The sequence below is a fragment of the Thalassophryne amazonica genome, chromosome 8, assembly GCF_902500255.1.
Source record: "Thalassophryne amazonica chromosome 8, fThaAma1.1, whole genome shotgun sequence".
Taxonomy (NCBI): Eukaryota; Metazoa; Chordata; class Actinopteri; order Batrachoidiformes; family Batrachoididae; genus Thalassophryne; species Thalassophryne amazonica.
In genome coordinates, this window is record NC_047110.1 from 16091986 (window position 1) to 16110233 (window position 18248).

The 18248-nt window shown below is 43.0% G+C and overlaps 1 pseudogene; it reads right to left on the reverse strand.

Moving 5' to 3' along the window:
• Positions 1 to 236: 236 nt before the first annotated feature.
• Positions 237 to 12188, reverse strand: LOC117515459 (annotated as a pseudogene).
• Positions 12189 to 18248: the final 6060 nt, after the last annotated feature.

Sequence of the window (18248 nt, forward strand, 5' to 3'; positions counted from 1 at the left end):
ACCTTCATACCAAGGATACGTTGTACTGGGTCCTCTAATAAACCTAAAGTGAATGAATGAATTTATTCAGCACGCACAGATCCAAAAACAACAAGAAACTTACAAAGAAAGAAAAGAAAATAATCCATGTATGTATGTTTTTAACTTAATTTAAAGCATGCAATATTAGGGTGTGGACAGAGTAGAGTAACTGCAAAGAAATAATAAAAAATATAAGTGGACTACTTGGGAAAGCCCTTCTTTTGTGTTGGGTTTGACTCAGCACTATAAATGTTAGACGTCAGGGTAGAACTCAGTATTGACATCAACACTGTGCAAAACAGACTTTTGATCAGCAGTTGACATTCGACTTAATACCTCAGCTGAGAGGGAATAACTGCTTCCAGACTTCTCTTCAAACCAGCTATCCAATGCTCGCTTCCCGTCAAAGTTGGCGATTGGTGGTCCATTAACCTTCACGGTCAGAAGGTCGTTCATCTGTTCAAGGGTCAACCGGGAATGACTGTTTTTACACATCCTCTGCAGAGATCCTCTGCCTTTATCACAGCATGCCGTGGAACTGGGCAGAACCCTGACAACCTGCACAATATAATTCAGCAAAGGAAAACGTTGTTTGTACCTACAGATGTGACTGACAACCTCTCTAAATCCGCTGATACTGTGATAATCCGCTTTCAGATCCTTCCACTCTCCACCACCAGGCTCCCCCTGGCTTCAGTTTTACCCTGGGAAGCCTCCAGGCCTGCACAGGGAATAGACTCCAAATGGTTGAATATCATCTGAATTTCCTCCTCCCCATAGGCCTGCAGGTCTTCTTGGTTATGAGGCCCCAGTTGGACAGGTCTAGGACCTTGCAAGCTTTGATAAATGATCGGGCTCTGCAGGTCCCAACCTTTGAGAGAGTATGGCCTGGCTCTTGCTTGCAGATCTTTTCCTCGGATCGACTGAAACTTTGACTCAGCAACACGAAGGTTCTTCAGGGCAATGCCATTGAAACTTTCACGGAAATTTTCCTCAAACTCTTGCAAATACTCTCCAGGACAATCCGCCAACTGGCCAATCTCTTGAATGCATCCTCTATTCTGGCTTCCACCCGTGATACCAGCAAGTACTCAGCCTGGAAAGTCAAAGCTAAGCGTGAGAGAACAGCAATGATGTCTAGAAGGAAGTAGATGAGCTTTACTGACTGGTAGTCCATGAGAAACTGCACGAGGTGTGAGAGCAATGGCAGCAGCATCAGCCCTCTGTGTCTGGTGCTGATCTCCTTCAGATGGACGATTACCTCCTGATAATCTTTGATCAGCGCATTGAGAACATTGGTTCTCCTATGATCCATCGTATGGCTCTGATGTCTCCCAAGAACCTCCGTCTCCCTCTGAACAGTGTTGGAGCTGTGGACCGCAGCTCCCCCATCATGCGAGGTGAGTAACGATAGAAACTAAGCAGCTGCTTTAAATTGTTTTCAAGGTTCTCAAGGCAGGACAACTCCTTCCCACTAATGGCATCCAGCAGTTCTAAATGAGGCCGATGGATCATGATGGGAAGGCACAGAATCCAAGGAAAAGTCTTTTGGACAGAACTGTACAGATTTGCTCTCATTCCTAAAGAAATGGTTGGTACCCATCCACCCCAAGACCCACCACCAATAAGTCCTGAAAGCTGAGGCCCAAGACACCAAAGGCACGATCCATAGCCTGTAGATATCCATCCAAACTGGTCATAGCTCAGTCTCTGCATGGATAGGAACTCTGTCGTGGGTGAACCTTCGTTGGTCAGGAATTGAACATAGACTGCCACCATGTCTGAGAAAAGCTCATCATTTTGGCCATCTACAATGATGCTTAGAAAGGGTGACAGGCGCATCTTCTCTGCCAGGTCTTCTTTTAAAGCCCGACCAATGTGATGGATGAGAATCTGACAGTCTCCTTCATTCATGTACTGGTCTACTACTTTGAGCTCACACTTCTTTAAAAGCTCTGCTAGCGGACGGAGATCAGAAAAAGGACGACCCTCCAGGGCCAAGTGGTATGCAGCATTGAAAAGCAGCATCATGTTCTTGCACATCTCCTCAGTCTCTCTGGATGCATGCGAAGCTTATACAATTGCAAACACTTTTATGAAGATTGCTTTGGCTGTGGAGCTTGATGGTATGGATCTTAAAACCTGCTTGGAGCCAATGATGAAGGCTGAAGTGCGGGATGACTGGACTGTGTACTGTCGGCAGACATGGCAACCACATCTCATTGAGGGTTGGTGAGTAGCGAAGGAACCAGAACTTTTTCAGCCACTCTTGCTTGAAGCGACGAATGCGCCTGCCTCCTCCAGAAGAAAGCTTTGATGAGTCTTCTGGAGAAATCACGAGATCTGCAGCAATTGATTCATCAGCTGAGTCCACATCCTGGTCATCTTCATCCAGAACTACCTGAGTAGGGGTCAGAGGCTCCATCCCATGCAAACCCAAATACATTCAACATCAGGCAGCAGCTCATAGCACTTTGCAAAAATACCCATTTGTATGTAAGTCAAACTAATTTCACATCATAATTTGCTCAAGAATTCTGACAAAGAATAAATGAAATCAGGAGTCTCAGAAATCCAGTAGATTCAAGTAAAACAGTGGATCCTTCATTTAATAACTTACCTTGAAAGTCTTCAATTGGTCCTTGCTCAGGGTTGGGTGGAGCTTGATCCTGTTGAGGTGGGGGATGTTCTGACATTGGCCTGTTGACTGGATCTCCCTGTTCTCCTTTAAGGCGTGACAGTTCGTCCTCCAGCTCCAGAATTCCTCTTCTTTAGTTTGATACAGTTGGGGCAGAAAGAGGTCGAGGGTTCCTTGGTGGTCTGGGTCTCTGCTTCTGTGTCCTCAACCTTAAGGTTAGGAATGTTAACTTTGCTTTCAGCTAAATAAGATCCTTGCCAGTTTTGCCTGCCGTTTTACATTCCTGGGAAGATTGTTTCATTGGATGGAACCTGTTTGGAGTCACCCAGAGAGGACTCTGTAACATTTTTGAAGATGAAGTCAAGCTTCTTCTTCTTAGCAGGAGGCTGGTCATCAGCCTCTTCACTGGGTTGTTTATTTGGACTGAACTTGCCCTGCAAAACTGACTTCAGACAAGTAGGTTTCAGGTCCTTCTGAAAGCTGGTCAGGATTTCTGTTTGGTCTTATCTGGAAGAAAACAGTGATAAAAAGATGAAAGAACAATGGCAACCAGTGTGGCCACCGACCCAGAGAGTTATAAAGAATATTGCTGTGACTGAGCAAGTTGTTGGTAGTTTGATCCTGAATCCCTACACTGGTCTTGACACTTTACTCTATGTAGCTAGATAGTCATCTAACAAAGAGACCAAACACGACTCCATGGAGCTACACTTTAATCAGCACTGGAACTGAAAGGATTTGAACTGGAAGTAAGGGGGATGAACTCACGCTGTATTATTTCTGGAGTGAAGTTCGGTCGACATCGGAACTTTGAACTCAAAAAGTTGCATTGCGGGATGTGGGGGCATTTTGTTGGGAGATTGGAGATGCATCAGCTTTGGAGTGGGATAAGGGTAAAGTTCTATTTCACTGACTGATTTGGATTCAACAGCCTGACTCATCAGTGCAGTCTATTTTACAGACTCCAACCTTCACTTCCAGGCTGTCTTTTCAATCATCTAGTTAGTGCAAAACCAGGTTCTATATCATCAGGTTCATACGTCTGTGCACCACCACAATGGAGCTGAAATTAAACAATAAGTGACTTTAGCGTCTCAGCCCGCGCTCTGCATTAAGGGATGATAAAATTTTGGCTACCAAACTAACATGAGTGAACAATTACAACCAAATTAATCAGAATTTAAGTTTTTGGATGGGAGGCATTTGTAACTTATCATCTACTGTAACTAAACATGTTATCATGTAGTGGGTAACATTGGACTCACTTTTTTTTTTTTTTTTTTTTTTTAATGCAAGTTCGTCTGTTAATAAGCAGTGATCAAATTACAACACTACAACTACAATTGACAAACTTACTATTTTAATCAATCTCTTGCTTCCTTCAGGGTTTTTCTTCTCTGTGGGAAAGTTGTGGAAAGCCAAAGGTGCATTCTAGATCTTTGTGCTCAGTTACTACCATAAAAAGACTCAATTAAAAGTCAGTTTGTATTGAGAAATCTATTCAAGTTTAGAAAGTACCTCGTTAATAAATGATCAAAGTACAAGTTAACCCCACAAGTACAAGTTCAACCCTAGACCTGGGTCATCTTTTCAAGGTCCTCTCTTGAGGCCCCAGCTCCCCCGCTGTCACCTGTGGAAGCGTGGGGTCATGCATGTTGACAAACGCTTACATGCACCTCAATGAGATGCATGTGCACATGTGTTTAAGTTACACTTGAAGGCCCGATATGCTGCAGTAATGCACGTTGTACTTGCGTCAGAATAATTATGGTTTCTGGCTGAACTTTGTTGCACTGCTGGATATGCTGAGTCTTAAAACAGAGGAAAACATTACACACACCTGCTCTTAGCATGTGCAGGCATATTTTCATTTTACAGTGCATCCAGAAAGTAATTCACAGCACTTTATTTTTCCACGTTATGTTACAACCTTATTCCAAAATGGAGTAAATTCATTTTTCCCCTCACAAAACCCCATAATGACAACATGATTTTGACGACAGGTGGTGATCAACTGATGATTCCACTGGTGAGGCACCCAATTCCATCAAGTGTGTATGATTCAATTTACACCCTTTGCTCAATGCTTGGTGCACCTGTCTTTGGGCAGTTTGTCCATTCCTCTTTGCTGCACCTCTCAAGATCCATCAGGTTGGATGGGGACTGTCGGTGCACAGCCATTTTCAGATCTGTCCAGAGATGATCAATCAGATTCAACTCTGGGCTCTGGCTGGGCCGCTCAAGGACATTTCGAGTTGTCCTGAAGCCACTCCTTGATATGGTGGTTGTGTGCTTAACAGGACTGTGAAATGAAAACTGTGACATCAGAGGAAAATTTGTGGGGGGGTCTGGGTGGAGCAGCAGGGGTCACAGAAACCAAATTCATTTTGTATCTAATGATACAATACAATGATACAATGATCTTTTCTGGATGCCCCTGGACGCCTCGCTGGAGAGGTGTTCCGGGCACGTCCCACTGGGAGGAGGCCCCGGGAAGACCCAGGACACGCTGGAGGGACTACATCTCTCGGCTGGCTTGGGAACGCCTTGGGGTTCCCCCGGAGGACCTGGGGGAGGTGTGCGTGGATCGGGAGGTCTGGGCGGCTTTGCTTGAGCTGCTGCCCCCGCGACCCGACTCCGGATAAGCGGAAGACAATGGATGGATGGATGATGGATACATTTTCAGCATCTCCTGGAGGAAAAAATCTCAAAAGAAGTGCATATTTAAATGAACCTACAAGTATATTCAACCTGTCATTTGAAATGTAATGATAATGTTGAAAATACAGAATATGACATGGAAGTAGGACCTGGAATGATTTTCCTTTTAATTGTAAATCAAATTATGCATTAGCTCACGACAATTAAACTACATGAAATTCATGAAGACTGTTAAATCAGACATAAAAGACTGTGATTTGGCACTTTTCTGTTTTTAATCCTTCGTCTCCGATCATATTATATAACTCGCATGCTGATAAATGGATCAGAAAAGTCTGTACATTTACAACACAAAATAGGTAAAGAGGAAATTGTACAGTTTACCTTTGATTTGGAGGTGATGACTGAAGAAAGAAAAGCTTGTTGAGGGTCAAATTAGTCCAGAAAAAAAATTATCCAGAGACGGAGAACTTTAAAACTGTCACACACGTCATTGCACGACACGGTGTTACAGAGCAGCAGCAGCATAAATCAGGCTTTAAATTAATTAAATAAATCATCATAAATTGTAAATTTATGTAAATTTGATAGCTTAACTTTTTATATTTATTTTGATAGTACCTGTACCTGGATGTGTTGCTGTATGGGGTTAAATGATTTTAAAAAAATGTTGAAAACATTAAAAGGTTCATTCAGTAGTTCCAACCCAAAATGGCGCTATGTTCTGAGTTGACACTACTTGCCAATAAAGGCAATCTACTAACCCCCCCCCCCCCCCCCATGATGAAATCCACAGAATTCCTTAGATCTGGAGTTTTCACAACCCTGGTCATTGTCCTGCTTAAAGATGAACCGTCCCCCAGTCTGAGGTCAAGAGTGCTCTGGAGCAGGTTTTCATCCAAGATGTCTCTGTACATTGCTGCATTCATCTTTCTCTCAATCCTGACTAGTCTCCCAGTTCCTCTGGCTGAAAAACATCCCCACAGCATGATGCTGCCACCACCATGCTTCACTGTAGGGATGGTGCCTGGTTTCCTCCAAACAAAGAGTTCAATCTTTGTCTCATCAGACCAGAGAATTTTGTTTCTCATTGTCTGAGAAGCCTTCAGGTACCTTTTGGCAAACTCCGTGGGCTGCCATGTGCCTTTTACAGCGGAGTGGCTTCCGTCTGGCCACTCTACCATACAGGTGACCATCGGGTTCTTGGTCCCCCCTGACTAAGGCGCTTCTCTCTTGATTGCTCGGCTTAGAAGGGCAACCAGCTCTAGGAAGAGTCCTGATGGATTGTAACTTCTCCCACCTTCAAAGCAGCAGAAATGTTTCTGTACCCTTCCCCAGATTTGTGCCTCGAGATAATCCTGTCTCAGAGGTCTACAGACAGTTCCTTTGACTTCATCTTTGTTTTGTGCTCTGACATCTATCAACTGTGGGACCTTATACGAGGGCTGTCAATAAAGTAACGGTCCTTTTTATTTTTTTCAAAAACTATATGGATTTCATTCATATGTTTTTACGTCAGACATGCTTGAACCCTCGTGCGCATGCGTGAGTTTTTCCACGCCTGTCGGTCACGTCATTCGCCTGTGAGCACTCCTTGTGGGAGGAGTCGTCCAGCCCCTCGTCGGAATTCCTTTGTCTGAGAAGTTGCTGAGAGACTGGCGCGTTGTTTGATCAAAATTTTTTCTAAACCTGTGAGACACATCGAAGTGGACACGGTTCGAAAAATTAAGCTGGTTTTCAGTGAAAATTTTAAGGCTGATGAGAGATTTGAGGTGATTCTGTCGCTTTAAGGACTTCCCACGGTGCGAGACGTCGCTCAGCGCTCTCAGCGCCGTCGTCAGCCTGTTCAAGCTGAAAACCTCCACATTTCAGGTTCTATTGATCCAGGACATCGTGAGAGAACAGAGAAGTTTCAGAAGAAGTCGGTTTCAGCATTTTATCCGGATATTCCACTGTTAAAGGAGATTTTTTTAATGAAAGACGTGCGGACGGGTCCGCGCGTCGGGACGCAGCCGCCGCGACGCTCCGCCACAGGAAAAACACCTCTGTTGAAAGCCTTAAGGACAAGTTGGAACATGTCCTGCCTGTTAAACAATTTCTCATATACTCACTCCACTGAAAGCCATCAAAAGCCGCCTGGATTTTACAAATGATTATCAACACGGAGGTGTTTTTCCTGTGCCGCCGCACCGCGTCAGTCTCTCAGCAACTTCTCAGACAAAGGAATTCCGACGAGGGGCTGGACGACTCCTCCCACAAGGAGTGCTCACAGGCGAATGACGTCACCGACAGGCGTGGAAAAACTCACGCATGCGCACGAGGGTTCAAGCATGTCTGACGTAAAAACATATGAATGAAATCCATATAGTTTTTGAAAAAAATAAAAAGGACCTTACTTTATTGACAGCCCTCGTATGTTTATATAAGGTATATAAGGTTTATATATCCTTCCCACTGTAGCCAAGTGAAGGAGAAAGACTGTTGTGTGAAATTTAGGGAGCAGGTGAGAGAAGCACTGGTTGGAGGGGAAGCAATTTTGGACAACTGGAAAAGTACTGCAGATGTGGTGAGGGAGACAGCTAGGACAGTATTGGGTATGGCATCTGGACAGTGGAAGGAAGACAAGAAGACTTGGTGGTGGAATGAAGCGGTCCAGGAAAGCATAAGGAGAAAGAGGTTGGTGAAAAAGTTTTAGGATAGTCGGAGAGATGAAGAAAGTAGACAAGAGTACAAGGAGATGCGGCATAAGGCGAAAAGAGAAGTGGCAAAAGCGATGGAAAAGGCATATTGCGAGCTGTACAAGAAGTTGAATAGTAAAGCCCCGTTTACACATAGACGGTAAACTCTCCGAAAGCATCCGGCAGAGATTTTGCCTCCTCCGGGCTGTTTTAGGGATCAAACGCCGTAGTTAACGCCGGCGCACGGGGGCGTGGTTTGGTTCCGGCTTCACTGGGAATCGTCGAAAAAATTATTCAACATATCGAATAATTCCAGGAGCGCTCCCGGAGAAGTGGCCTGACGACGGAAACAACGCGAACAACGGCGTTTGATACTTTTTAATCGCCGTGTCATCCCGCCCTTCCTGTAGTGCCGCAGCTTACACCACGTAATTGGCGGCCGGCATTGTATCCCTAACCAACGGCGTGTAAAACAGCGATAGAGCCCACATTGGCGTCCTCAAAGGTGTTTTAACTGGCGACAGAGGCAGACAAAACGGCGGCGCTAACGGACAGTACGCTGTTCTAAACGCCACCTCCCAGTTAACAGCGTTCCAAACGGCCGATAGGCAGCGGTCAGTATAAAAACGCTAGCGCGCTGCATGCAGGCCTCTCACTCGTGGCCAGCTCCAGATATTTTGCAGAGAAGCTCCAGTATGCCTCCTAAAGTAAAACTGGCAGCGGCAAGGACTTACCAAGAGGTCTGGTTCAGAAGCAGAGGGTAGCCCTGTGGTGAAGACAAGCAACACGTTGAGGAGGGGAAACAGGAGAGAAAAGAAAAGGCTGAGAGATGATCTCCCTCCCCTGCAGTGAGCTGCTTCAGCCTATTATACTCTGGGCGGCGGTGCCTATATGCAAAAGTTCCTGGAGGAACACAGGATTTACCTGGAGAAATCCAGCGGAACACAGGGCATTATCGGTGGCAGCAGAACACCGCCATTCTCACGCGCATCTTAACCTGCGATTGTTAAGGATAGAACTGGGTATTAACCCCCATTGCCTGACGTGTGCCGGATGCTACGGCGTCAAAACTCCACTTTATTCGGCGGATTTAGCAGCATTTTATCCACGTATTTGCGGCTAGTACGGTGCACAAAATGCCGGCGAAATGCTCCGCCCCTTTCCACAGCGAAAACAGCCGGAACTACCGCGAACTTCGGTCTACGTAACCCGCCGACAAAACCGTCTATGTGTAACCTGGGCTTAAGGAAGGAGAAAAGGACTTGTACCGATTGGCCAGACAAAGGGACAGAGCTGGAAAGATGTGCAGCAGGTTACGGTGGTAAAGATGCACATGGTAATGTGCTGACAAGTGAGGAGTGTGTGCTGAGAAGGTGGAGGGAATATTTGAAGAGCTAATGAATGAAGAAAATTAGAGGGAAAAGGCTGGATGAAGTGGTGAGAGTAACTCAGGAAGTACAAGAGGTTAGTAAGGAAGAAGTGAGGGCTGCTATGAAGAGAATGAAGAGTGGAAAGGCAGTAGGTCCAGATGACATTCCAGTGGAGGCATGGAAATGTCTAGTTAGAGATGGCAGTAGTGTTTCTAACCACATTGTTTAATAAAATCTTGGAAAGTGAGAGGATGCCTGAGGAGTGGAGACAAAGTGTGCTGGTTCCTTTTCAAGAACAAGGGGGATGTGCAGAGCTGCAGTAACTACAGAGGCATAAAGTTGATCAGCCACAGCATGAAGTTATGGGAAAGAGTAGTAGAAGCTAGGCTTAAAAAATAAGTGAAGATCTGTGAGCAGCAGTATGGTTTCATGCCGAGAAAGAGCACTACAGATGCAATGTTTGCTCTGAGAATACTGTTGAAGTACAGAGAAGGCCAGAGTTACATTGAGTGTTTGTGGACTTAGAAAAAGCTTATGATAGTGTGCCAAGAGAAGAGCTGTGGTATTGTATGAGGAAGTCTGGAGTGGCAGAGAAGTATGTTAGGTAGTGCAGGACACGTACAAGAATAGTGTGACAGCGGTGAGATGCGCAGTCGGAATGACAGACTCATTCAAGGTGGAGGTGGGATTACACCAAGGATCATCAGCTCTGAGTCCTTTCTTGTTTGCAGTGGTGATGGACAGGCTGACAGATGAGATCAGACAGGAGTCCCCATGAACTATGATGTTTGCAGATGACATTGTGATGTGGTGAGAGTAGAGAGCAAGTTTGTCTAGTCTGGAGAGGTGGAGATATGCTTGCTGTGTGTGTTCTCCAGGTAACACTGGAGTTGCATCAGGAAGGGCATCCGGCGTAAAACTTGTGCCAAATATCAATGTGGATCTGGTTGTATCTGCTGTGGCGACCCCGAACACAAAACGGGAGCAGCCGAATGGACAACAACAGTGAGACCAGCTATGTTGTACGGCTTAGAAACAGTGGCACTAACAAAAAGACAGGAGGCAGAGCTGAAGATGTTGAGATAATCTTGGGAGTGACGAGAATGGACAAGATTAGGAATGAACATATCAGGGGACAGCTCAGCTGGGACAGTTTGGTGACAAAATCAGAGAGGCGAGATTGAGATTGTTTGGACATGTGCAGAGGAGGGACCCCGGTTATATAGGGAAAAGGATGCTGAGGATGGTGCCACCAGGCAGGAGGAGAAGATGGAGGCTAAAGAGGAGGTTTATGGATGTGCAGGGAGGACATGCAGGTGGTTGGTGTGACAGAGGAAGATACAGAGGACAGGGTGAGATGGAAATAATTGATCTGCTGTGGCGACCCCTAACGGGAACAGCCGAAAGACAAAGAAGAAGAAACCAAGTACGAGGTCTGTCCATAAAGTATAGGTCGTTTTTATTTTTTTCAAAAACTATATGGATTTCATTCATATGTTTTTACGTCAGACATGCTTGAACCCTCGTGCACATGCGTGAGTTTTCCACGCCTGTCGGTGACGTCATTCGTCTCTGAGCACTCCTTGTGGGAGGAGTCGTCCAGCCCTTGTCGGAATTCCTTTGTCTGAGAAGTTGCTGAGAGACTGGCGCTTTGTTGATCAAAATTTTTTCTAAACCTGTGAGACACATCGAAGTGGACACGGTTTGAAAAATTAAGCTGGTTTTCGGTTAAAATTTTAACAGCTGATGAGAGATTTTGAGGTGATTCTGTCGCTTTAAGGACTTTTCACGGTGCGAGACGTCGCGCAGCGCTCTCAGGCAGCGTCATCAGCCTGTTTCAAGCTTAAAACCTCCACATTTCAGGCTCTATTGATCCAGGACGTCGTGAGAGAACAGAGGAGTTTCAGAAGAAGTCGGTTTCAGCATTTTATCTGGATATTCCACTGTTAAAGGAGATTTTTTAATGAAAGACATGCGGGCGGATTGCAGCGTCGGCTCGCAGCCGCCGTGACGCTCCGCCACAGGAAAAACACCTCTGTTGGAAGCCTTAAGGACAAGTTAGAACATGTCCAGCTGTTAAACAATTTCTCATATACTCACCACTGAAAGCCATCAAAAGCCGCCTGGATTTTACAAATGGTTATCAACACGGAGGTGTTTTTCCTGTGCCGCCGCGCTGCGTCGGCTGCGTCCCGACGCGCGGACCGTCCGCACGTCTTTCATTAAAAAAATCTCCTTTAACAGTGGAATATCCGGATAAATGCTGAAACCGACTTCTTCTGAAACTTCTCTGTTCTCTCACGACGTCCTGGATCAGTAGAGCCTGAAATGTGGAGGTTTTAAGCTTGAAACAGGCTGATGACGCTGCCTGAGAGCGCTGCGCGACGTCTCGCACCGTGAAAAGTCCTTAAAGCGAGTCTCACCTCAAAATCTCTCATCAGCTGTTAAAACTTTTACCGAAAACCAGCTTAATTTTTCGAACCGTGTCCACTTCGATGTGTCTCACAGGTTTAGAAAAAATTTTGATCAAACAAAGCGCCAGTCTCTCAGCAACTTCTCAGCAAAGGAATCCGACGAGGGGCTGGACGACTCCTCCCACAAGGAGTGCTCACAGGCGAATGACGTCACCGACAGGCGTGGAAAAACTCACGCATGCGCACGAGGGTTCAAGCATGTCTGACGTAAAAACATATGAATGAAATCCATATAGTTTTTGAAAAAAAATAAAAAGGACCTATACTTTATGGACAGCCCTCGTATTTGAAGTCATCTACCTTTACCACCTCTACTAGCAAACCTCATTCCACCATGCTCCGTCATTCATAGGTATTGTGTCTTGCTCTTAATGCCTTTCATTCCCTTCTTTACAGGGCATATCCCCCCTCTCCAGGTTAGTTGCAATTCTATATATGCTCACTATTGTTTTATATAGCATCAAAGCACAACATACAGTAAGTCACCCGAAGGTGCTTCACAAGGGTAAGGTCTAACTTTACCAACTAACACCCCTCCAAGCAAGCACTTTGGTAACAGTGATAAGGGGAAAAAACTCCCTCTGGTGTTTCTGAGGAAAAAACTTCAAGCATACCAACTGCTTAGGCCATTAAAACAGTAACAATGATCAAATCAAGTACAACAAAGAACTTTCAAACACAAAACAAGAACAGGAAGAAAAATTCTAGATATAATCCTTCAGTAGTTGCACAAAAATCTTCCCGGATGGATATCTTTCAGTTTGGTCAAGCTGCATCCTCAGACAGTTAAATGTGTTCCACTCCACCGAAGCCATCTGTGAAAGAATCTGATGACAGCAATTCAAAGGGAAAGAGAGCAGAATCAGTCAGAACAAACAACTCACAGAACTTTCTCAGTAGTAAAATAACAGAATCAGAGAGCATGGCAGTGGGCCCTTTGCTTCAATAACAGTTCTAGAAATTAGATATGATGAGAATGAGTTCCGTTATTAGCAACAAAATTAAGATCAAGAGGGAAAAAAATAGTTCAATACGATACGAATATAGTCATACAAAAGAGAGAACATGGTGTAATCTGGATTTGAATGACTCCAGAGAATCACAGTGTTTCATGTCAGTACGCAGATTGTTCCATATAACAAGTGTACAGTAAGAGAAAGCTCTGTGGCCTGCTGACTTCTTTTTAACCTTTGGAACATGCAGTAATCCTGGCTCCTGTGACCACAGAGCACGGACCAGTATATCAGATTTAATTAGGTTGGACAGATAGGGAGGTTCTTATGCATGAAGGATTTTGTAAGTTAATAAAACCTTAAAATCTGATCTCACACACCCAGAAAGCCAATGAAGGGAGGCCACAACTGGGATAATGTGGTTGAACTTTCTCTAGAAGCAGCATTCTGAACCAATTGGAGAACTCTGATGCTGGACTGTGGCAAACCAGAAAATAGGACATTACAGTAATCCAATCTAGAATCAGATCTCTGCATCAACCACAGATCCAACAGACCGAACCTCACATTAGAGGTGATAGAAAGCAGTTTTAATCACTTCTCTAATGTGTCAGTCTAAGGACAGTGTGGGATCAAAGGTCACTAAAATTATTCACTTTATCGCTGTGATGAACAACAACTAGTCCAAGGTTAATGTGAGGTGGTCAAACGGATGCCTGTGCCTCACAGGACCAATGACCTTTATCTCCGTCTTGTCAGAATTTAAAAGTAAGAAGCTGCACACACCCAGTTTTTCACTGAACCCAGGTAATCCTCTTTTATTCCTTAAAAAAAATAAAAATCTGTGTAATTGAGGTTGGAATGGATTAGGCACACAAAAAACCCATAGAAAACAAGATTTCATATGCCATGAAGACACAAATGAAGTATTGTTTTCTGATTACGGCCTCAAAATGAAGAAATAATGCCTCATTTTTGAATGACTGGTGAAACCATATCAACATTTTTTCTAATATAAAAAACAATACCACAGTATTTTTAATTATTATTTTATTATTAAAGCAAAGTTCAGCTTCATTTGCTCTGTGGCATCAGATCATAATCACTTAAATTTGCAACAAAGACCAACTATTAAAACAAATACAAGCACAAAATATGAACATTTTTTTGGATTAAAAGGGAAAGTGAAATATGCTCAAACCAACAGTTTAAATCATCACCGTTGGGTGCAGCTCTGCAGAAGTTGATGAAAGACGAAGGCGAAAACAGCATCCAGAGTAGCAAAGACATTTTAGAGTACAAACTGCACACGCACACAGAATTAAATAACAAAAACAGAAAAAACACACAATTCAATCCACTGCTCAAAGCAGGGAAGAGACTTTAAAAAAAAAAAAAAAAAAAAAACAATCACACTGCAATTACAAAGTGAATTCATTGTTTTTTGTTGTTTTAAAACAGTTTGCAGTATAAAAATAAAGCACAGGGTTCAGCAAGAGAGGCTCAGTCAATACAGCACAGGGGCCTCAGCAAGAGAGGCTCAGTCAATTACATGTTGCACTTACAGCTGCCTCACATACTTTAGTGCAGCAGATAACAGAATATTTGCAGGGGAATTGTTCAAATCTGGTTACAAGCACCAAATTTGACTGTGGATACCTTTTGGTATATATTTTAAACAAATAACATTAGCCATTTTAATTTTCAATTGGGGGCCAAATAGGAGTCAATGAAGAATTGCACAGGGGTCAAAATTAAAAAAATGTTCCAATCATATTGAAAGCTATACCACATTATGTGTCTGATCATAACTATTCCAAAAAGGTATAGTTTGGACTATCTATGACTGGAGTTATGGGGTAAAAAAAAAAAAAAAAAAAAAAGCAAGAATGGTGACAAAGGTCAGTTTCAGTTTGTACAGGAGTCAGAAGTTAAAGTTGCTCCAGTATTGTAAAACATGATGCAAATTATTGGTTGAGTTAATAAGGTTTTTAAAAGGAATAGTTTGCACCATGTGTCATGCTTAGTTATCATGTTACGGGGTAACATATGTCACATGCCGTAGAATCCAATGGACGTTGACATTGTTTGACCTTTACCTTACAGACCAAGCATTCAACACAGTCAGAACTATTCAATTTGTTAATCCTATCAACGCAACCAATAGTTTGCACCACTTTTTACCAAAATTGGAGCAACTTTAACTTTTGACCCCTGTACAAACTGAAATTGACCTTTGTCACCATTCTTGCTGTTTTTACCCCATAACTCCATAATATTCAGTCATATAGATAGTCCAAACTATACCCTTTTGGAATCTTCAAGATCAGACAAATAATGTGGTATAGTTTTCTATATGATTGGAGCATTTCTAAATTTTGACCCCTGTGTAATTCTTCAATTGACCCCTACCTGGCTGCCTATTGAAAATGTAGGTGGCTAATGTGCTTTTACAAAAGAGTAATGTCTAAGGTGTATGCATGCCAATTTTGTTTCCAGAAACGAACAATTGTAACAGTTATCTGCTCCACTACTTAATGCTGCTTACCAAATTATAGACATACCGCTAACAGGTGCTAGTTATAATCATGCAGCCTTTAAACATTAAATATGCGACTGAAGCCTGGGCTTTGATGAAGACTCGACGTAGAGACTGAAACATTCAAACACTGACACTGCACACAGAATTGTCAAGTAAAGATGAGTAGGTGCACACCCCCACCCAAACCAACAGCACCCCCTTTATAAAAAAAAAAAAGATGGTGTTTTGTTTTTTCTCCACGTTTCATGGAAACCACCCTACACCATATAACACTATGTAACAAATTTTTATTTTTGTTTTGTTCCTGGGAACACAGTGTGTTTTCCTAACCTGTTATGCCTTAAATAAATAGAAAATAGCTGTTATTCCACAGAAACTTTGCTTCTGTGATCAGGACGATATTTTGAAATTTGTCTGTTTTCAATAATATTCTCGATTCGCCTTCACTACTACTGAGTAGTCTTCTAGAATATTCTTTAACTGCTAGAACTGTCCAGAATTTTCTAGAAGTTTCCAGAATTATCTAGAAATTTCAAGAAACTTTTAGAACTTTCTAGAACGTTAAAAAAAAAAATTTAAATCAAAGTTTGTGCTGAATGTAGTCATTTTTCCATAGACTTTAGACATAAGCAGTTGAAATATAACACTTAGAAGCCAGGAACAAAAATTGTGTTACATAGTGTAATTTAACAGTTTCTCTGTTTTTTAAATGTTCTTTTTGACAATCCAGAAGAGACACAGTCGAAAACAAAACCTGCATGTTGGAGGGAAATAAAATGGAGCAGACAGGTGAGCGCAGAAAAAGACGTATTCTGTCTTTGCATTCAGTTATTATGGCACATCATCATTAAAATAAAAACCATAAAAACATTCTCAAAAGGACAGATAATATAGAGTTTATATGTATTTACATCATCAACGGGCTCCTGTAATACAATAGAAACTTTTAAAAACCCTGACACTCCAGCTGCTTCAGTCCAAACATTCAGACAGTTTGTCTCTTTAGTGTCCACAGTTTATGGTTCGTTCAGGACCAGAGACAGACGCCCAAACCGATCCTGGTGTGCACGTCACCACCTGGTACGCAAGGTTGGGCAGCATTACTTTGAAAGAATACATGTGGATTACATGTATGTATGTACATACAGTTGGATTACTTGTAATCTGATTACTTTTGGATTACATTTCAAAGTAATCCTACCCAACATTGCGTGGTATGGGTGCAAGTTGAAATAATTTGGGAGAAGTGTTTTTGTGAAATCATGAACAGATATGTTTGATGACACCGATTCAGTTTTGCCTTGTAAGGCTGTTTATCCCCCTGAATCTGTGGTGGCGGTACTACAGTTTTACAGAGTAACAGTGATACGATGTTTCACTGAAAACTGTGACTCTCGAGAGGAAGGAGAGAGTCAGGGTTTGGATTTTTGTTTCTTGTTATAACTTTGTTGCTCTGTTTAGTTATTGTGTTTTGTTAGTTTTTCTGTTTGTTAGTTATCTTGCTGGTCTTTTTCTGCTTGGGTTTTCTCTGTCCCTTTCTCTCTTGTCTTTTCCTTTGGTGCTTGGTGATGGGCGTTTCACTCTGTCCGGGCACACACCTGTTCCTAATGTGTAGCTCACCACCTGGGTGTATTTAAAGTTTACAGGTTTCACTAGTCACTTGCCAGATCGATGCGCCTTGTGCCTTCTTTCCAGCTCTGCTCCGTGTGTATTTCCTAGTCCTGTTTGCCTCACTGTTTTTTGATCACCTGCCTGTGTACCCGACTCCACCTTTGCCTGATGTACTGCTGTTTGTTTTGGACTGCCTTTACGTGTACCGACCTCTGCCTGAAAGGACACTAAACCTTTTGAACCACAGAGCTGCTTGTCTGAGTTTTGCATTTGCGTTCAGACGTCTTTAGCCACCAAGCCTGATAAAAAGAGAGCGAGAGAGAGCTACATACCTGATGGATTTTCATACAACGAAACAGATCAAATGTAGGCTTTATCTCCAGTTGCCTTCTGGCAAACTGTACCTGAAATTTCACGTCTTCTTTTTAAGAAAATCCTTCTTTCATCATGAAGCTGTGTAACTCACACTGCACAGTTTCTCCAATCAGCTAAGAATCCAGGAGGCCTATTACTCGGAGTGTCTTGCAGACTTCCCTCATGAGTTTTCCTTCTTTTTGAGAAGTGCCTCCTCCAGACAGATTTACCACACATTCTAATCAAATTACATTTGTTCCGCAAATTTGACTAGTTAATCGTGTGAAATTTCCGGCCACAAAATATCACGTCGACGGTGGCAAAATATTCGACCGTTTCACATTTGATGCATTACTCCGCGCCCTGACCGCGTTTGCTACGCAGATGTCAATAATGGCGCTGTCAGCTGAGGAGCGAGAGAAACTAGTGCAGCAACGATGATGCCGAAATGGGTGAATTTAATCTATCATACAAAAGCATTGTGGATTCTGATACAGAATTACTCGATGTTGAGGAGATGGAGAAATCTGTGGATCTGCTCACAGAATTTCCAGTTTGGCATAAAGACACTGTTGATACTGTAAGATTCGCCAACCGAATTAATTCCAGAAAAATAAACCGTGCAAACGATGAAATTGGATTAGAATAGGAACAACCCCGTTGTGTCTGAAGGTTTGCGGACATTAATGCTGGATTATGATCGCAAATATGTTTTACTGTAAAACCCAATTTGCGACTGTAAAATCCAGCATTAACGTCCGCAAATCAGACACAACGGGGTTATTCCCTAAGTACCATACTGTCTGTATTTCTTAATAATTTGTGTCGCTGAAGCCCAAGACTGTCTGTGACTTGGAAATGGAAATGTTTGTGTAACCATTCCCTAACCTGTTTTCAAGAAAAATGGCTGTAAAAGTGATTATTTATTCCTTATATTTTGAACGAT